The 22,183-nt window shown below is 42.7% G+C and overlaps 1 long non-coding RNA gene across 1 annotated transcript; it reads right to left on the bottom strand.

The window, feature by feature from the left end:
* Positions 1–4,041: 4,041 nt before the first annotated feature.
* LOC117949750 lies at positions 4,042–11,199 on the bottom strand. The gene is made up of 3 exons (XR_004657727.1): positions 11,115–11,199; positions 7,371–7,376; positions 4,042–4,053 (listed from the first exon to the last, which is right to left on the bottom strand). It is a non-coding gene; the product is annotated as an uncharacterized LOC117949750 (long non-coding RNA).
* Positions 11,200–22,183: the final 10,984 nt, after the last annotated feature.

Genomic DNA, 22,183 nt, shown 5'->3' with positions numbered 1-22,183 from the left:
CTATTATTTATTCATATGAAAGTTGAACACCAATAAAAGCAGCCATTAAAAAAGCAATAGACTACAAAAGAGACATGCATGGTTGTTCATCATCATCAATAACCATCAATAACCTATACCATTACATGTTATAATATCACATGTATTGGTTCCCATTGGAGAAGTGAACGTGAACACTAATTATGACAAATTAAATTGCCCCATAGCCACCAATTTTAATATTGGACCCATTTTTCACAAGCCGCATATCTCTCTTTAACATTTTGATATACAGACTGACATTTTTCAGACAGATTAAAGATTAAAAAATTAGTTTTGTTTGAAACCTGGTCCCGTCTGAGGCCTAAACTCTCGCGAGATCTGCCACACTGAGAGGCTGGAGTCAACTGACGTCCACGAACGCCCTGACAGAACACACTGTTGTAACGCTAAACATGGCTTTTAGCTGTGTAACTATCTAAAGTTAGCAACATATAATACTATATAACTTTTCATCCATCTACACAACATTCTTTACATTTTCAAACAAGGCCAGGCACATTAAGGAAACAGGAAGTGTGTGTACCGTTTGATACCCTTGGCGCAGCTTGTGATGCGTTTTGTAATAGAGAATCATTGCTACAAGGCATATTTTATGTTCTTTGATTAAGGAACATGGAACTTATTAAATATACAACCAAATTCATTTTAAAAATGTATTATGTTGATAATGAGGGAATGTAAATGGGAGAACGCAGTAAAGTTTCCATGGACGTAGTACATTCTGGAGATTGGATTAGTCTGGCAGACCTGTTCCCTGGTTTTTTTAAAAGCTGTTACAACTTGTGTGATGGTATTCCTTTCACTTTGTTCTCTGTTTGGAAATCCAGTCAGGGAGTTGTTTTCCTCCTGCAGATGGAAAGTCTACGACGGCAGCTCCTATAAAGAGGACTACACCGCTCTGGGCCATGTGGAGTTGCATTGTATAGCAGTACTGTAGCTGAAGACACTTAAGCTGTGAATGGCCTGTCAAAAATCTACAGCCTGCAATGACGAGCCCTGTACTGTATACTGTACTCTACAGTATATACTGTACACTACAGTATATACTGTACACTGTACTCCAAATACTCTGTTAACATGATATGCTGTTGGATGACTGTTTTCTTAAAGCCAAATGGGATTTATTGTCCATAATCAAAATGATTTTCATTAGTACTGCGTTGCACTTAGACGTATGGCGACATTCTTGTCAGATTCTTAAGTTTTGCATATAATTACATAAACTACATATAATAACTCAAAATCTGTGATAACTAGAGCTTTTATGCAGATTTGCTAGGAATGCAACGATGTGCAAAATAAAACCGAAATCAGCTCCACGAACCTGTGTCGCGGTGGGAGAAGCAGAATCCCCCCCCCCCCCCCCCCCCCCCCCCCCCCCCCCCCCCCCCCCCCCCCCCCCCCCCCCCCCCCCCCCCGCCCCCCGCCCCCCTTTCAATACCCAGAGTCATCCTTCCCGTCCAGATCCAATGCTCCAACATCTTTAAATTAAATTTAAAAGAATCAAGGTTTGTACTGAATCATGGGTTAAAAATTGTGATACGAACTGAACCCTGGGTTTGGTGTATCGTCGTAGCCCTAATATTTGGTGATATCTGTAAAAAAAAAAAAAAAAAGCAATTAAGAAATTATAAGTAGAATGTTCAGATCACCGTACTGATTTGAATCGGTGAACCAACACACCACTGCAAGGTAATTGGCTGAAAGAATAACCTGTCGTTTCTCCTTTAGGTGAACAATACCTATATGGACTTTTCTTATACAGTAACACAGTACAGGAACCATTCACACTCATTCACACTCATGAAACACCATTTATTAATTATATTATATGTAATTGTGTTCCTATCTTCTAAAATAGTTTTTTTGTGTATTGCAGTGCAAAAAAGTGTCACCTTTGACCACAAACTAAAAAGCAGGGTTAGAGTGGAGTCCCCACCTGGTTCTTTGCAGGTTTGCAGAGGTTGTGTTGCTTGTATTTATATCCGTAGACAGAGTGGATATTACTGCATGCAGACTACAAAATTGGCCAGATAATATTCAAAACTCAGACGTCGGCCCATAAGCATGTCAACATGGGCTCCACCGAAGATGATAGTGGTTCAGTTTCATCTCTATTCATGTCCTGCTTGGCGTGATATCAGACCCATTCAATTTTGTGAAGGAAGTTGATTTTTTTTTTTTTTTTTTTTTTGCCTACATCAAAGGGAAAACCACCTTTATCTGTGACCTAGTTTGTTGCTAGAATTTGCCTCCTGCCAACAACTTCAGCCGAACTGTATTCATATGTAAAGACTTTGGACCTGGAGCAGCCGGTTTGTTGTCCTAGAAAACTATTTCTCTCCATTGAGAATTATTACACTTGACATTTGTTTACATATAAACCATGCAGCTTTCAGTGTAACCTCCCAAAGCTGCTAGAAAACAATCCCACTCATTTAAAATAGTGCCTTTTTTGCCCTTTAGCATGTAGCCCAATTTATGAACCAAGTCTTTTCTAAACAAGTCTTCTTTTGAGCTGTGCTACATTTTCCTGGCGTTAAAACTGAACAATTTAACAGCACAACGGTGTTGTTAACACTTGACTGCTGGTGGGTTACTCTTTTGGAGGAAAATCCTATGATGTCAGAAACATTAAGATGTACACATAAAACAAACTTCTCCAGCGGCAATCATAAATTACTTTTGGCAAGTTTACAGAAAAGCAAGCGCAGAGGGAATGGCAGGGCTCACTAATACATTTTGATGTGTGTGTGTGTGTATGTGTGTGATACTATAATATCAGACCTCCAAATTAAGATTCCCTATAAGTCGGTAAGCAGCTGTGCACTTTCTATTCTGCCCTTCACACCGGGAGTTTCTGGTTCAGTTCATGAATAGAAAACAGCTCATTTTTGATGCAGCGCTTTCTTCTAAATGGCCCTCAAATCTGTGAACAACACTTCAGTTTTCTCCCCAGTGAATGACAAATCTATTTCTCTCTTTATCTGTCTTTCTGCGTTTTCGTCCCACTCTCTCACACCCTGATCTTCAAGATGAAATTGTGTGTGTGTGTGTGTGTATGAGACATGCCATATCACATGGTGGACAAGTGGTGAATGGGAGTAAACCGACACACGATAAAGCCTGTCAGTCTCCACGGCAACATTACTATCTGTCGCCTGATGTGTGGCCTGAAAAAAACACACACATAGACACACACAGACACACTCTCCATTTCAAGACAGACCGAAACACGCGACAAAACCTGTCTACTTAAACCCGACATCACCCCCGCTTGTTTTCCTCATAGACCTCCTCACTCTGGACCTCTAGGTTTGAGAACGTTCCCACACCCCCACAGCTGACCCCCCCCCTGCAACATGTCCTTCTTCACACTCTTGTTCTTCACTTATGGGATTGTTTTACCTGGGCGAGGCAGGTAGGCAAAAAAGGCCCTCTAGTCAGCAAAGTGTGGAATCTGGGAGGGCCACAGTATGAAATTTGAAGGCTACTCCAAGAAGATGAATTAATTCAAAACTTGGATGAGCCCTTTACATTGTATCTGGAGTCACTATACTTTAAAACTTTATTCTGTCCATGTGCCCACTTTATGTTTTGACCAAATACCCGCAAAACTCATCACATTCATCCTATCCCTTAGTTTTCGCCTGGCACATCGGCGTGACCCCCGCGTTCAGTCGGGGTAATTCAACTCGACGCTGGATAATCCACCACCCGCGTCACGGCAAGACCCGGAAGCGTGAACGCCAGGTTATCACGCGAGCCGCGGAGCGTTTGGACAGGTTGGTGGACGTGAAACTGTGAGAATATCCAGCCAATTTACCCCCCAGTATTGTACATGTCTCCTCTACAACACCACGGACAACGAGAGATTCATCTTGGAGACATCACAGATCCTTTTTAACAGGACAACTCCACAAAAGAGAAGGCATGGAGTTTAATCACAGGAGTGCTTGGAGTAGAAGTTATGTACATGTATATATATATCAAGCTAGTAATGTAAACTAGCTTATTACACACATGATTGTTCATTCAAGTACTTGTAGAGACAATAAAATCTGTAAGTTGGGCAGTCAAGGCGCTCCACGTCCCCGTGTAGTATTGCGTGTGGCGGAGGACGGAATAAAACTGTACGGCGCAGCCGGATCACAGCACAGACGCACCGGGTGCAAAATCCGGGTCAGTGCTTACTTAGTGCTGAGGGCCGATTTTAGCAAATGTTAGCATGCTAACACGCTAAATGAAGATGGTATACATATTGGCTAAACATTGGCATATTTGCAAGCTGACGTTAGCATTTAGCTCAAAGGTCCAGGTCTCCAGGTCTCCCTTGCAAAAGAGATTTTTAATCTCAATGGGTATTACCTGGTTAAATAAAGGATAAATAAAAATAAAATAAAAAAGCCCCGCTGGGCCTTAACACAGCCTGACAGCCTGTTTTCTTGAAAATATGAAATAATTTCAACCCTTGAATAATAGTGTCTCCAAAGTGGGACTATGTAACTTTTGACAGAAGAAATAACACATTTATCAACTTTTTGAATAAATGAAGTATGTAGACATTACTCTACTGACATTTCTTAAGTTTGTCGACTTTATTCTTGACTCATGCTGCTTTTCCTTGACATTTATCGTGTAGTAATTTTCGTTCAGTTAAAGTTACATAGGCACACTTAACTGTTTAGAGGCAGGTACTTGCATGGCCGCTGTCTTGGTTGGAATCTCTTGTCAAGGGGAGAAATTTAGAATTTGGGGAAAAGGGAAACTGAAATGCCTTTAGGCAGCTCCCGGGTCTAAATAGGAGTATATGAGTTTGAAGTCGAAGGTAGCTGAAAAAGAGCTCCCTCGGTCAGCCTTTTCCGCATAAATAAAGGTTAAAAATTGGTGAGCCTTCTCTTTTTTTCCTTCCCTCTTTCACCCTTTCTCTGCTCTTGCACTTTTATACCTTCCTCCTCCTCTGCTCCAAGGCAGCAGAACGCCCATTAACATTTTACTATATGTAGTTAATGATGCCGTCCTCCTGGAAGTTTAATCCTCTGCTTGTATCATTGGCATATCGTCTAGTGAAAGATCTGCAATGCAATAGACAGCAAGAGGGAAACACACACACACACACACACACACAGTTTTGACAAGATTCTTATTAAACAGGCTTGTAAAATTATATCTGAACCCTCCCTGTCCTGCTTTCAAGCTGCTTCCATCAGGTGCAAACGGCTTCCATTCACTGAATCTTCACAACCGAGGAAATAAAGAGGCTGGCAAGTGAGAGAGCATTTTATGTCTACAGTTAGTCTTAATTCATTAAGTCTGTGAATGCACTGTGAATGTCGGTCACTGCACCATAATTGTCTGTGTAATTGGGACAGATAAAGCAATCCTGAATCTTTAACCACACACACACACACACACACACACCAGTGTGGGCTTCCTGCTGACAGAAACTCAAGGCCATTTAATATTCTCAAGAGAAAACAGAACACAAGGACAACAATGAGAGGGACGAGAGTGATATCATGGTATCACATTAGGTAAAGGTAATATTGTTGGTGGGAAGGGAAATACATATTCCATTTGATTTTTTTGTTTCTCTTTTTTTAAGAATTCAGGGGTAAATTACATCTTTTGAGTGGGCCATTGATATATATCTATCAATATATATATATATATATATACATATATATATATGTGTGTATTAACTGCTGGATAATTTAACCTATAACAATGCACATGTTATTTGTTAATCACTTTTTTGTGTCCATCTGTGTTTCATTATAGTTATCCATTGTTGTTGTTGTTATGTATTATCTTATAACCTTTTTTTTAAAACTAAATATATAATTGTAAATGTATTTGTATCAGTTACTGCTAACGCAAACGCAACTTGCAAAACACGGGCTGGCTTTTATTGTGAAAAAATGACAGGAAGCACATGTGCGATCCTTCATCCAGTCAGCCCGGGCAGCTGCGTACCTTGCCAATGCATCGCCTTGTGTTTCTCTGATACACTCCCTGGCTTGGTCCTACGGAGGTTTAAATAAGCAGACGTCTTGTGTGAAACAATTTTTCAAACTTCCTCCTAACTTCTCATCCTGAGTAAATTAGGAGAGTGAGAAACTATTTCTGTCTGCGCTTGGGGGTCTTTAACAGCAGCTGATATCTGCCGTCTTGTCAGCCTTTTGTCAAACCATTGTTTTCTTTGTTGCTCCCAGTAATCCACATCAAAAAAGAAAGCCCTCCAAGCGTGGTGTCATTACGCTGCTTGTCACGCACTGCTCCAGAATCCCTTTTTATTCTTCAGCGTCGCTCATTTGTACCATCTGTCGCTTTGCGCAATTGGACACTTCAATCCATTAGGCTGTTTACATGTATAAAGTTTGGCTGTTGCTTTAGTAAAGTGGGGCCATAAATTGTCTCCTTCAAACAGGAGAGGGTGTGATGATACAATTATCAACAAAATCCCGCTAAAAGAGATCTTAAGAACATACCAATCAATGCTCCCTACTGACTCCTCGGAGAAGAGGGGCAGCGTTGGACGGGACGGGAGACAGTCATTGTTGGCAGATAAATGCGACTTGGGTGGTATTTATTTAGGGATAACAAGGCAGTCACATGTTGTGGAGAGACTCCCCTCCTCCGACTCCCATAGGTTGTTTTCTCAAGCAGCAATTACGAATTATGTTAACGTTTATGGTGGCTGCGCCCACTAGTGGCCGTAATAATTATGGGGGGGGGAGTAGCGCCAAGTTCTGCAACAGGAAGACGATTGTGGTAGTTCATTGGTCGGGGTTGCGTCACAAATGTAGCCAGAAGTGAGGTATCGTCTGATTTTAACATCGTTTCATAATGTTGGTGACATGTTTAAAATCAAGACTGTTGCATTCTGGGGACAGAAAATGCTCCTGTGGGTGGGAATAATAATTTGTAGAGTTTTTAGGACTTGTTGAATGTGGATAGGTAAGGGCTTTGTAATGTAAGCCTGTACATTTCTGTACACATATTGTTTTTGTTAGATTTGGCTTGGTTTTGATGCCTGCTGCCTCGTGCTTTGACCCCATGCTCTAGCAGTCACAGTCACAGGTGTAGTTCATGCAAATAACAGTGTCCAATTCCTTCTCCTGCAGCTTCACGGTGCCTTTCACACCGATTCTCCCCGTAATCTTAGCCTCCCTTTTATTCTCCACGCCGCTCCCTCTCATCTCCTCCCATCTGTGGTTCTCTCCAGAGGGCTTGGGACAGCTGTAAAAGCGTGTATCAAGGCGTTGACCTACGGTGTGCTGTCCCATCCTCCCCTCATCCCTCCCTCACTGATTCTCCCCTTCAACACTTTGCTGAAGTGTAACACCCCGCTCACCCCCCCTCCCCTCATCAGCTTCAGTGGCCCGCTCTGCCACTGCGACGTAGCTATCTGGAGCTGATGCTGTGGAGCTGATAACAGCCTCTTTTATCTGTCGCTTAGCAGCACAAAGGGACCTGGGCATTGATCAAATGCCAGCAGACTGATGGCTGCTCAACAGGCTGCTTTTTACGCCCGCAACACTGCCTAGGGGACGGAGGGAGGAGAGGAGGAGGAGGAGGATTCATCTCTGGCTGAAAGTACAAGGCCTAAACCTGGTTCCATGGTAATAGAGAGAGAATACTACAGCATTTTTAGCAATATGTGCAGACAACGACATGAGACTGTCTGGCCTGGGCTGATGGTTCACAACTGATGCCAGTAGTGAAAGGCCCAGGAGCAAGGCACAAGCTGTTGTTCGAGAATGGCTTTGAGTCAACCCAAAAACAGGAAATCCGAACCAGCAAACAAGAACCTGTAACCCTGTTCTCATGCATAACATGGTGAGGTTGCTCCTGCTCCGTCCATGCTAGTGCTGTGGCTCTTTGAAAGCTTAAAAACAATAAGCTAGTAGATTTCATGTTTAGATTATTTTTGTCAAGAAATGATTTGCGTAGTTAATTACTTGTAATGAGAGATGGGAAGTAACAAAGTACAAATACTTTGTTACTATACTCCTGTAGATTTTTCAGATATTTTTACCTTTCTATTTATTTTTGTGTCGACATTTTACTTTCTACTCCTTACATTTTAAAAATTGTCTCGTTACTTTAGTTTTAAATAATTTCAGTGGAAACTAATCGGACGGGTATCTACGTCGTATTTCCCCCCCGCTATTAGACGACTCCACACATTGCGCCTTGATGGCGGTAACGTTAGCGTAGTATTACGGACGGCGACTTGACTGAAAATGAAGAAAACATTGTGAGCCTGACATATTACATTTATTCTTATTAGACTCCATGTTCAGAGACTTGCTAGCTGTCAGTTAATTTTCTCATTCCCAAGGCTACTTTTACTTTTATACTTTGAGTAAATTTCCAAGCCTGTACTTTGTTACTTTCATTTAATTAAAGAAGTTAAATCAGTACTTCTACTTACACCAGAGTATTTTTTAACACAAGTATCTGTACCTCTACAGGAAGAACAGGAAGTGAGTACTTTTGCCATCTCGGCTTGTAATGTAACGTACAGGATCTGGACTCCAGACATTCACATTTGTGATGACAGAGAAAAGGAGCGCTTCTTTTTGTGATCTTTGGTGCAGGGGCAATCCAACAGAGTCAGAACAGCACACAAACCAACGCACTCTTGTTGAAGAAAATATTGAAAAACCTTTATTGATACGGCTGACGCATAGCAAAAAGTACGTTCGGTGCGTTTTTTTAATCTTTTGCTATGCATTTGCTGCAACAAGGAAGGCTTTTTAATATTTTCTTCATGCTGTCCTAATACAAATGTTTGTTGGCTGACGAGAACTGAATGACAAATACACGAATGACAAATGAATAAATATATAAAATGAAAATGAAAAACCATACACTTGTTCACACTTTCACTTATATTATTAAATATATAATATTTTAAACAAAAAGATGAATACAGATTTATAATATCACTCACTTGTTAATAATAATAATATTAATAAATTGAATTTGTACAGCGCTTTTCCCAAGCTCAAAGTCGCTTTACATAGTAGAAACAGTAGATAAATATTGGAAAAAATAATAATTTAAAAATAAAAAAATAAAAACTAAGAATAGTCAGAACAGAAGAGATGGGCCTTCAGACGGGACTGAAAAAGGGTGAGGGACTCAGAGATGCGGATCTCATGGGGGAGGGAGTTCCAGAGCCTGGGAGCTGCCCTGGAAAAGACTCTGTCCCCAAAACTGCAGAGCTTTGACTTGGGGACGTAGAGGAGACCGGCTGAGGTGGATCTGAGGGACCGTGAAGGTTGGTAGGGGGAGAGGAGGTCAGTGAGGTATGACGGGGCAAGGTGGTGTATGGCTTCGTAGGTAAAGACCAGGATTTTGTATGTGATCCGGTGAGAAGTGGGAAACCAGTGGAGCTGTTTTAGGACCGGAGTGATGTGGTGCCAGGATGTGGAGCGGGTGATGAGTCGTGCGGCTGAGTTCTGAACCAGGTGGAGCCTTTTGATGGAGGTGGAGCTGATGCCGAGGAGTAGTGAGTTGCAATAGTCAAGTCGTGAGGAGATGAAGGCATGAAGAAGTCTGCAGCAGAGGGAGTGAGGGTCTGATTTTGGCAATGTTTCAAAGGTAAAAGAAGGAGTTATTTTAATTAAGTACATGCATTGGGCATTAAACACAAACCAGGAAAGACAGGGGGGAAAGTAATCCTTACAATATGACAGTATTCTAATTTTACATGACTTAAGTTGTACATTTAAAAAAGTACATCCTGAATACTGTTCAGTGTCCCAGTCCCTAAGATGTTTTCCTGGCAGCCAGTGGAGAAACTAACACACTTTCTCATGCACTGCAGCTGAGAACTGTTGCATTTTCCCCCGACAGACATTTAAAGGAAAATGTAATTGCATGACATTTTCAAAGAAATGCTTTTACATGAATAACCTGCAAACACATTACTAAGGGCCCATTTCAAGAAATACACGCAAATCATGAACATATCTATTTTTGAAATTGTTTCATCTCCAATCACCAGAACAATGAGAGTTCAGCAAATATCACTTTAATGTTATTAAACCTCCCTCTGACATCTCGATACCTGGCTCTTATCTTGTCTTGATAATCCTTTTTACAGCTCCAACTATTATTAGAGAGAATTGCCTGTGCACTCATGTGTGTTCTATTCTGTGAACGCAATGTTAAAATCCCGTGTGAGCTGATGTCATGTTACAGTGGCACATTAGTCCATTTTGGGATTTACGTGAACTTTTGTGAAACCACACACCACTTCTCTGAACAAAGACAGACATGTGGGAGATCCCTGCAGCAGTCTCAGCTAAGAATAGAGACAGATAATGACATTTTAATTTTGTGCTGCTTACAAACCCGCTGCTTCACATGCCCTCTTTTTGTGTGAACTTCCAACACTTTGACATGGCTGCTTTCAGAATGAAACAGAGGGTGTCACACTATGAAAGACTGAGGGGGGTGTTACTTTTCCGGCACCACTGCGACATGAATCATCTTGGGATTGTTTTCAGGCTCAGACGCTCAGAAAGACTCATGTTGGCATTTAGTTATGGTGAAATGGTTTCTTGGTATCTTTCTGCAAATGAGCCGGGCAGAAGATCTTCTGACACCTTTCTGACATTTGGAAGTAATCAACAGGATTCCGTCTTTAAATGGTCCCTTTATCCAAAATGCATTGCAGAAGGTTCTGTTTTTATTTCTGTAAAGGGTTTGAGATTTTAGTCTCTGAGTTTTCTGCCACCAGCCCAATACAGTGGGGGTGAAATTGACTCAAATTGTTTTTTTTAAAGCTCTGAGCAGCTCAAAGTAAATCCCATTCATCAGGTGGCATTAGGGTGGCAGTGGATGTTTTAGAACCTCAGCAAGCACAGCCCAAACTGGATGGTTGAATACCACAAGGTTTAAGGGTATTTTAATTGCTTGGTGACCCGGGTGACGTGAGTCTTCAAAGTTGCTGTCGGGTGACTCAGCAGTTTCCTTCAGCTCCAGTGTCTTTCAGCTCATTGTTTTGGTGTTAAAGCCCCCATCTTTACTGTTTTTGGGTCATTCACACCTACGGCCTATCCCATTTCCTAAATGTGTACCTCCTCGACTCCTCAACTCCTCAACTCCTGCGGCTTGTGACCCAGAAATTGTTCTGAGCGGGCCGTGTTGATGGACATCCCAACTCCTAAAATGCAAATTGAAGAGATAAAGAATGGAGGATCAAGCATGGAAGATCACGCATGGAGGATCGAGCATGGAGGGGTGAGGATCATAAAGTGAGGATCGAGCATCAAGGAGGCTCCTACAAGGAGTTAAAATTGAGGATATGCTGATGTATCCTTGCAGAAGACTTTTCACCCACCACATGTAAACATAGAGCACTGTTGCTTGCTCCGGAGGAAACTACTAGAACTGTGGGGTCCTTGTAAATTCGGGAGTGGGGTCTAGACCTGCTCTAAGTGTCTCGAGATAGCTCTAGTTATGAATTGATACTATAAATAAAATTGAATTGAATTGAAAAGAGTGAGAGAGAGAGATCCATGACTCCGTGTGGGTGAAATAATACACAATCAACAAGGAAAATATTATTATCGTTCTCTAAAAGGTTGGACGGACAGCTTCCTTTGTAAGGTTGTCTGAGAGACGCTCCACAAACAGCTGCTTAACTTCACCAGGATTGTTTCAGAATCTAAAGGTCTAGTTCTGTTCTCTCGGCCCAGTTTAGAACTACAGTTGGTTTTAATCCTTAAATATCCAAGGATATGAGCTGTGATGGCCATCTGAGTGCACGGAAACTTTTACAAGCAGCATCTCTAATTATTCAAATGAATTGTTAAAGTAAACACTTAATTAATACAACACATCATTTAAAAAGCCATGGAGCTTGCAGGGACCGCTGAGGACCAGTTGAACATCCATGCGGGTCTCTCAATCTGAGAAAATAATTCATTCAGGTATAATGTAATACAATATTGAATAACTAAATCCACAACTCCAAAAGAATGCTAATGTGGTGCTAATGTGTAAATAAGCGACAGTTTGTGAACATGTACCAACTTTGAACACACGTTGAGAATCCGGTTGAGATATTCATTCATTCATTCACTTCACTCAGAGTTAGACAATAGTGGACTGTGCATGTGTGTCCATGTTTCTATCGTGTCACTGTCTGTGGCTCTCAGTTGCTGTGTTGTGATTGCTGGGCTCTACCCAGACATCACCTGTCAATCAAACAGCTGTTGTCCTACTCTGACCTCTAAAGTTCTAGGACGGTCTGTCTACTGTTGACGGGTTTCTTTTAAATGTCGCTCTGTGGGGTTCAGGGCTCAAAAAAAGAAACTTCCTGTAATCTCGAAGATTTGCGCTTGCTGCATACCAAGGGCCCGCTTAGATACACCGTGGTGTCAGTGATGGGATGACAAATGAGGACCAATGTCATGTTTGAAAAAGAAAGGAATGAAAAATCAAAAGATAGGAGAGAGCATTTAGGATGAAAAATGGGGAAAGGGGTACAATACCAGGTCAATTGGAGATTTTCTTATCTTTCTGTAACCTTTTGACCCCTATAAATGCAGTATATATTATGACTTAAATTTTGAGTGAATATGTCATTCTATCTCCTCCCATTTTTTTGTTCATCTTCTCAAAATTACATATTCTCATTTTCAATCCAAATTCTAGTTTCCTGATAATTCCATGCCATGAACCAGAGTTGGCAGCATACAATAACTTACTACATGTGTCCCTACCTTGGATGCAGTGCTGGTCTTACCCTAACACAGCAGCTGTTTTTTTCCTTCTTAGCAGGGGTCACTAGGTTATGAAAAGCTAAAAGAAATCTCCAGTTGACCCGGTATTGTACCCCCATTCCCCCTTTTCCACCCAGAATGCTTTCTCCTATCTTTTGATTTTCCTTTCCTTTCTTTTTCAAACATGACATTGGTCCTTATTTGTCATACTCTCTTTGCCATCACGGTGTATCTAAGCTCTGAGAAGTTGTCTCAGCTGATTTATGAAACCTCTGATACAAGTGCAAAATCCAATGTAAAAGGTAGCCGTGTGACATTTGTCAGAGCCCTGCAGTGGATCCAGTCTGGATGTGGTTTCCCACTGGAAGAAAAATAGGCCATCTTTGTTGTTTGTGAGGCTCGGGCTGAGCCTCTCCTTTGAAATAGTTTAGGTAATTCACCAAAGGCTATTTTATTTTGTGACAGGAAAATACTACCTCGGAATATAAATCTGTGATGCTGAAGGGTTTCTCGCCTGCATGTGACACTAATGAAGCTCAGTGTAAATTCTTTCAGGAAGACCTAACTATTAATCGATGCTCATCCTAAATCAATTCAGCTGTTATACTAATAAATGTATATTTTACCATACTGTTTACTGTTGCATATCTGCAACTAGTCTCTCCTGATTGAAATGTATCTCAGTGTAAATCCTTTAAAGAAGACCTCACTCTCAATCAACGCTCTAACTAACTCCAGCCGGCTGTTGGAGGCGTTCACCTTCCTGCTAAACCAATCAGAATCCCACACACAGAGTCACAACCCTGCTTTAAATGTGTTTCTCCCTTTGCTATCAGCTGTCGTTGCAGGCAAAGAGTGCAACCCTCCATCCCCCCCCCCCCCCCCCCCCCCCCCCCCCCCCCCCCCCCCCCCCCACCCTTCCACCTCCAGTCCTCTACTCCAGCTGACCGATCCGGAGCCTCCTTCGGTCTGGTCTTCGGGCTCCTTTGTCGCCACCACCGGTGTCAAGACTCCATCGAAAGGTCTGATGATTCTGTACCCCTATGCATATATACAACATATTTGTACTGCGATGGAGTCTAATCACCACAGACTTTGTTTATTTTATAGTGCTGTACAATTAACCTTATTTGCATATCTGCAATCATGTCTCTTCTGAATGAATTGACATTGAAAATGATAGCTATGTTAGCTTATAGAGCTTGCTTGTGTTTTGTACATTCACATTTAATGTAAGGTAGACGCTAACAGTTGGAAACATAATTTTAAAATTAAAGATAAAAATAACATAAGGAGAAGTGTTCCCACTTGCCTACCCGAGTATTCAGCTATCATTGCTAATTTCAGAATATTGCAGCCACTTCAGCCGGCCGCTGCTCCCATGGCACAAGTGGCTCTCATGGGCTTTTTTATGGAAATTCAAGGAGGGTTTTCTGGCTTTTCGGTATCACACAGGTGCAGTAACAAAGAGCAATTATTCCAACCTTTTTGCAAAAAGCCACATTGAGACGTGGGTTGTGGAAACAGTCTGTGTAATTTTCCGCCCTCCTAAGTAAAGAATGCATATCAAACCATCAGGAGCTCAAGGCCCTGATGACACAAGTGTAGGTTTAGTAGATGCCTAATTTCCGGATACAATGCTCTTGAGTATTCATTTGTAGCAGCATACTCAATGGGATATGTAGGGCAAAGTTCTTGCTGGAATAAGATACACTTTGGATTTGATGCATTTATTTCTCATTGCAGATATGAAATGGAAATCCCAGTCCATGGTCAAAATCTAAATCACATTGTACATATCTAGCCATTTTGATTCAGACTACAAAAAGAAAAAAATAACACAGTTTCTGCTTTCGGCACATGAGCATTTATTAATTAAAACACACACTCACATACACACATAAATGGACATATTTACATAGGTCCTGATCAGAGACTTTCACTTTCAGGGAAGGTAACTGTTACATCCAGCTCCCATACTTAGGTCATATTCTGTTTGATTCACATTCAGCATACACTTCCTGTTTTGTTTTGAAAATTCACTGTCTGTCTCTGTTCCAGGTCACATGTCTCCCGGTCTTTGTCTCCTTCTCCGCCTGTGTGATTACCTGCCCTTCCCGAGTGTGTGCCACCTGTGTGTAATTGTCTCCCCTGCCCTCAGTGTATGTAATCACCTTGTGTCCTGTGCCATTTTTTTATAATACCTCTTGTCTCGGCATTATTAGTGTTTATTCCCAGAGTTTCCCAGAGCACAGCCTGTTTGTTAACCACGTGTTTTGCCTCGTGTCTTTTGGATACCTTCGCCTGTCAATGTCCTTTTACAAGCAAATCGTCAACATCTGTACTACTGCAGTCAAGTTGTGCTTTTGAGCCCTGTGAGCTTTGTGTCAGTGTATCTGTGACATCACGTCAGACAGGTTTTTGCAATGTACTGTATATGTTTCAGTAATAGTCTTAATAGTATATTTAATTATTACTGATCGATTACCATGTTTTTTAGTCAACATGGACTCAACTTTAAGTTTGATTTAGACAAAAAAGAAATACTGATGTTTGATTTATTGTTGTAGACATGGAAGCAAACGTCCCTGTGATGCCTGCCAGGCCTGAGAGTTGGCGAAGGTTTGAGAGACTGATTGACTCCTTTAACTACAATGTTACCTCCATGGATCTGCCAGTTGATCGGGGGTGGGGGGGTGGATAGGTCAGCCAACACAGGACTTTCACCCTGGAGACCGGGGATTGTGTCCCACGTGTTGCACTTCCTTTCCGTGTTCTTATTTACCTAACCACAACCGTCCCGTTGTTGTCGGCGTGTCCCGCGTATGACGGTTCCTGTCCCTGTTCTTTTTTCCTAACCACAACCGTCCCGTTGTTGTCGGCGTGTCCCGCGTATGACGGTTCCTGTCCCTGTTCTTTTATTCTAACCACAAGCGTCCTGTTGTCGTGGCCGGCGTTTGGCGTTTCATTTCCCCGTTGTTGCGTGTCACAGAGACCGCGGATCGTGTCCATGCGCCCGGGGACTTTAACTGCTATTTATCCGATTTAAAGGCTTATTCTGTACAGAACACGTGACGAGAGAGATGTTTAGGACTCAGATTAGGGATCATCTACAGTCTGTTGTTAACATCAGCAACAGTTCCCATGTAGAGCATTTTGACAGCTACCGAGTCATAATGAAAACAACTGGAGACTGTGTAAGGGCTGAAATATGGGTCTGAACACATGTTATTAAATTGGACCTAACAGGATGTGAGTGTTTATGTGACTTCCTGTTCAACCTGAAGGCCGCTGGAAACAGCTGGAAACTGTCCCACTTTACCGCTGATTTTTGTCCCCGCCCCCGGCTGCTGCTGCCTGCTCTCATCCACTTTACAGGCAAGGCGCAGCTCATCTCCGACGAGCCTAATTATTCAAAGGTGGCATTTTAACACGAATGGTTCCTAAAATAAAGTACCTGTGGGCCAGAAGTGAGAGATGAGATTAGAGACGGTCTCACTCTCTGTCTCACTCAATCTCGACACCTGTTGGTTTTTGACACAACTATAACATGGTGAGTTCACATAAACATCATCAGCTTTTCAGACATTTCGGTAGCATTGAGATACTTGGAGACTGAATTGTTCTTTCATAATTCTAAATGTAATTCCCCGCCTGGCAGTGAGAACATGACATGCCAGGCTCCGTCCTCCTACGTACTTCCGCTCAATTTTCATTTCCCTTCAGTACTCGGTCCGGGTCGCGGTAGAGAGAGGACGAGACGTTGGGCTCGTGTCTAGTAAAGCCATTCGGTCCGTTGTGGCAGCGCTGCTGAGCATCCAGGAGTTAAAGCCTGAGCAGGAACTATCTTTGCAGAGTGTTTTTGGCGGCCATGATGTTGTGGCCCTCCCCCCCCCCCACGGGGCTCGGGAAAAGTTAGATTTTCCACCTCGTTCTGTTAGTGTTGGAGGAGTTGGTTAAAGGTGCCCCGCCACCCGTATTTCATGACATTGTGGTAAGTTCTGTCCAGAGTTGCTCTGGGCAGATCTAATAGTTTTAGTCTGATAGGACCAGGCTATAAGAACATGTTCAAAGGCAAACTAAATGTTTTAAGCTGGCACATGATCTGCATATAAAATGCATAGCAACAGGAGCAGAAACCCAGGCCATACCCAAGGTATCAAGGCCTCTTTTTTAATGTTGTACCAAGAAACACACAGAAGGTAAAGCTACCAGTTACTACTTCAACTTAACTTTCAAACTTAACTGCAGTGACTCAGGGGCAGATGAGCCCTACGGAGTATCCAAGGCAACGTCTTCAGAATTTTGTTATAATGGACAGCATGATAAATACATTGACAAGAGATAATAAGTTGTGACAAGCTTCAATTTAAATAGGACATTTATGTAGCATATGGCATGATACATGCTACATGAATACAATGCAACTACAGACAATTGGCCCAGATGTACAGTAGGTGGGAAGAAAATCGTGTTATCCAAAAGTTTGTTAACTATTTTTTGCAAGCTGTGTAAAAACTGTATTTAAAAAAAAAAAAAGACTTCCGAGTAAAACTTCCTTCGCAGCTGTGCTGTTTACTGTTTCTGCATTAGAAAAAATGAAAGCTCTCTCCTCTCCCTTGACTTGTCGTAGGAAGCCGGATAAGAAAATGAAAAAAAAAAAAAATGACAGTTACACTTGTAGCTCTGCGCCATTGTACCAGCTGAATAACTAATCTGCATCTGCCTGCTGATTCCAACAACGCCATATTTCAGACACCCCCAAATAGGCCTGGGGGGGAGGGGGGTGCTGGGTTGGGTGATGTGTTGCCTTGCAATCAGTCCCCAGTAGCACATGGAGAGCTTCTGTAATTAAGGAGCAGCGTCCCCCATGAATCGCATCCACGAAGCAGGACTTTAATTCCCCACTAATTGAGGCCAACGCGGGGGGGGCAGCCGAGGGAGGGACGAGGTATTTGAGGCTCCTGCAGTGCGGACCGACCACTGAGTTAGATGATTAGCCGAGGTGTAGCAAAGGTAACTAGAAAACTGAACAGCCAGACACACCTGCCCACCTCTCCCTGCTGCTCTCCGAAGGAAACCCGACCCAAATGGAGGCAAACTTTCCCATTTTCGCTCCACTTTAACGGCAGCTGCTTGCTCTGCTGGTGGGAGGGTGGTGGGAGAGGAAGAGGAGCGGGCGGTTTGATTGATTTGCTTCATTTGGATTTGTATCTATTGCAGTTGTGATTGCTGTCGACAGAGGTTCATACAACCCGGGAGAGAAGAAAGGAGAGGTGTGGGTATATTTAGAGATTATTCCATGTGCTCCGCCTAATAAAGGGAGTCATTTGTAAAAATGGGATTTGGTTATTGTGTTGATAGGAGTTAGAAATGACGTGTGTCAGAGAGTTTTTTTTTGATTTTGTGCTCCTCATATTTTCACCGTTTAAGTTCACTGTAAACAAACGGAAAAGTAAGGTAAGGTAAGCCGTCAAATCCGCTGACTCTGGCTCGGGGTGACAGTTGTTGTGTATCTGTAATGGTGCCGTTCACTGCTTTGGCTGCATGCGATGCCTCCTTCACTTTCATGTGTGTTCTTCACCAGCGGCACTGGGTGAAAAGCACTGAGGAAGTGGCTGTAAGGCACGTTGTCACTGAAATCTGTCAGACTCCTCTGTCTCACTCCATCTCGGTCGCTCTCTCTCTCTCTTTCTCTCTCTGTCTGTGTATGTATATAAAAATCTTTTTATTTCAGAACATTTTCTGACAGTCGCAGTTGCTTCAGTGGGCTGAGATCTACTGGCAATTGTCACTATTGTCTTAGTAAAAGTTCTGATGTATTCCTACGCAACCTGGCAGTGTGTGCACACATGAACTGGTGCATGTCTGCACACAGCATACACATGCCACCTTGTTAACTGCGGTAAATTGCTCCTGCTCGTGCATTTTTGAGACAATTTAAAGTTGGGGGCTTAACCGTACGGAAAGCATCATACAGATGGACCTCTTCCACGCCTTTTTATGCAAATTTTCTGAAGCGTCCTGTCTATATTGTGAATTTAATTTGAAAGGCACCCCAGCGTCTATTCGGAGCTGATTTATTTAGGCATTGAGAGGCCGAGGTAGGATGAAAAACAGTACCAATTTGACTTTGTCTCAACTTGTCTCTGCTCGCACGATGACTTTTATGAGATGAGATTTTTTTAAATTCTGATCCATTAAACTGATCTGAGCTGTGTAAAGATCAACTTTGCTCAGCAGTGATGGAGAATACATCCCAGAACATCTTTCCATTGAGTTGAAATAGCAGCAACTAAAGCAAATCTCCCTCTGAAATGACTTCAGAGACATTTTGTTCAAGCACAGGGCCTTTTACTTTTAAATTGCAATCTGTTCAGTCTCATAAAGGCCTCAATTAGATGAAAGTCTTGTTGAAGGCGAGCCTGATGTGAAGGCTCTTCATCGGCTATGTGTGCCACTCAATACAACAGAACATACCGTGGGAGGTCAAGTAATGGGGAGTGCGAGGCAGCGGTGGGAAGTACAGTCATTATGTACAGTATGAAGCTGTCGGCAACTAAAGTATGTGTCTCAAAATAATGTATCTGCTTTAATGTGACCACTGCTGTGTCCTTGTTTGAAGCACTAGCATGGCTTTGATTTATCGAGGTTTGTAACCTTGGCCAATTACGTAGACGCATTCTAGCTAGCTGGTTGTTTTTGGTTTTTTACAATGAAGGGGAACACTAGAAAAGTGTAAAAGACGGGGGTGGGTGGGGGGGGGCTTTTAGACTTTTGTTGCTTGCCTTGCACAAAAAAAGTAATAGTTAATTGGTAATAGCTCTGACCTTGTGTCTTTCCATGTGATGATGTTTCCCCCTGATTATTTGTAATTCAGCTTTTCCCCCAACGTGCTGGAAAGCACTTCATTTACTTAGGAAATCACTGGTGGTCTAAAAAATCAAGCCTGGCTGGTTTTTCGCCTATTCATCTTTTTTATCTGCAAGGGGGGCGGGAATGAAGGATCACCTCCGAAATTCAGCTCCGGACCAAAAAAGTCTGAAAAATTGATAGGCTTGGAATTTACATTTCTGTTTTGCAATTGTATTCCCCGTGGCCAGCGTGAGTGTGCGGATCATCAATAAAATATGACTGTCTGAGAAACAGGTATTGAAATCACGCCGGTCAAAATGAAGTTAGGGACCGTGTGTGTACTGTTCCAGGGGTGTGATAATGTCTGACGAGGAGACAGAGGTCAGAGAAGTCACTGCTTTTGTATGGAGAGACAAGGGGATCAAGGGGAATCTATTAGCATACATCTAGCATCTTAGGTGTCGGAGAGTATGATTTATATCGCTGCTGTTGTTCTTTTGTTTATGTTGTTGTTGGTCATTTGCATTTAAAATGGGCTTTAAAATGTGGACGAAGAGGAAGATAAAAGTACATCATTGTGGAATTGTTGAGTAAGCATTGCCCTCTGGTGGAAAGACAAGGAACTGATCAGTTCCACAGCAGATCCTTGCGTGCATGCGTGCATGCTGGTTCCATTGTCAAACCCAGCAGGATATCCTTTCAGAGGTAGCCTGTGTGCATGTTCATATACGTTGATATATGGGTGTACATGTACTGTATGGATCGATATGAAGAAAATGATGTACAACCAAGCAACACGTTTTCAGGGAAGGAGAAGGACGAGGAGAAGGAAGAAGGACAAACATCAGTAAGAAATGGGTGAGCTCTCTGCTTTACATTGATTCATTCCCATGCATACACACGTGTACTGTTCAAACGCAACAAGAGCACATCTGAACAAGCCGAAGACAAGACGGAAAAGACTGAGAGAGACGCATGCAGGGAGCACCGTCCTTTTGCAGCTACTTTAGATGCTGTTTCCCCGAGGTCGGAGGGTTAGCAGGCAGGTGAGCACTGCTGCAGCTGGTGCCAACATTGCCCAGAGGAGCATAATCAATTCTTACATTTCAGGGGAAAATGATGAGAAACCGGTTGCTCAAAGGAAGATAGATGAGAGAGAGTTGCAGCAAACACACAGATCAATAATAGTCATAGCCTCAAGGAGAAAATATGTTAAGTAAAAGCATTTTACTCAATGGATATGGAGCTGGCATGTCCACCTCCATGGCCTAGAGATAGAAGGGGAGCTAGAGAATGAGCGTGTATGAGCAATAAGAAAGAAATTGTCCACTGCCAAGGTACTGAAACATAACTAAATACCAAGGGAGGATGAGGAAAAAAGGCACTGTAATGCTGGTTAGTATACTTGCATGTTTGTGTGGTCGATAGAGTCCACAAAACATGGACAGGTATATTTTGTAAGAGTGGTGCTTAAGCAACCACAGGGAATAGTGTTGCATCTGCTGCAGTATGACAAACAGGGATATGGTGCAAAACGTTAAAGGAATCGATAAAAACAGATTTCTAATTAAGAGTGAAATTAGCTGCCTCAAAAGGTCATTTATATAAAGAGGTTTTGCTTCAGAAGCTCCAGAAGAAAAAGGAGGAGAAGAAGGCTTTTCCTAGAAAAAGTGATGTGAAGACTTGCATAGACACCAGCTGTGGCTGACTCCCAGATGACACCCTCTGCAGTGCAGACGGAAAAACACACAGCAGGTGGGGTTATAAAGTGATTTGGGTGCTCCAAAAGCCAAATGCTGCAAACTTTTTTTACAGACTTTACAAAAGCAGAGGCAAGGATAATGAGATGAAAGGGTGAGAGAAAAGTGATGAAGGCGATGAGGGTTAAAGGATTCAAGGTGGAGGAGGGCCGTGGTGCTGCAGACGAGAAGAGAGCCAGGAAGGGAGCGAAGATGGGAAGGAGATGAACAAAAAACACAGATGGAGATGGACAGAGGAGGAGGAGGCTGAGGAGAGGCTGGATGGGGAGTGAGTGATGGCCAAGGATCGGGGTGAACGGTTCAGGAGTGACCAGGAGCTTTGGTTAGGCACGAGCAACATATCCCCCGGTCTTTACCCGACTCTTCAATCACCCGGCGTGACAGACACACAAAGGCTCGGTTGGATGCAGAGCTGTCAGTCGTCTACTGAGCTGTTAATCACGGAGATCTGCAAGGGGCAGATCTCTTAACGTCTGAGAAGGCGCCTGGCAGCAGCAAATGAGCTCCAGACTGCAACTCCCACGCAACCGCATACCTCTAAAGCCCTGCCAATGCCATGATACACCTGCAATCACCCTGCAGCAAATACCAGGATCTCCCTGGTGCAGGCAGCCTGTGTGTGTGTGTGTGTGTGTGAGAGAGAGAAAGAGAGAAAATGAGAAAGAGAGGTGACAGAAAGCCAGGGGAAGAAAATGAAGAGAGGGGTGAGAGTGTGTGTCTGTTATGTTTCTGTAGGCTATGTGTGGGCACGCGCTCAGTGAACTCTGCTTGATACAG

The sequence above is a fragment of the Etheostoma cragini genome, chromosome 1 (assembly GCF_013103735.1).
Source record: "Etheostoma cragini isolate CJK2018 chromosome 1, CSU_Ecrag_1.0, whole genome shotgun sequence".
NCBI classification, from domain to species: domain Eukaryota; kingdom Metazoa; phylum Chordata; class Actinopteri; order Perciformes; family Percidae; genus Etheostoma; species Etheostoma cragini.
This window is presented reverse-complemented; position numbering and strand designations above follow the sequence as displayed.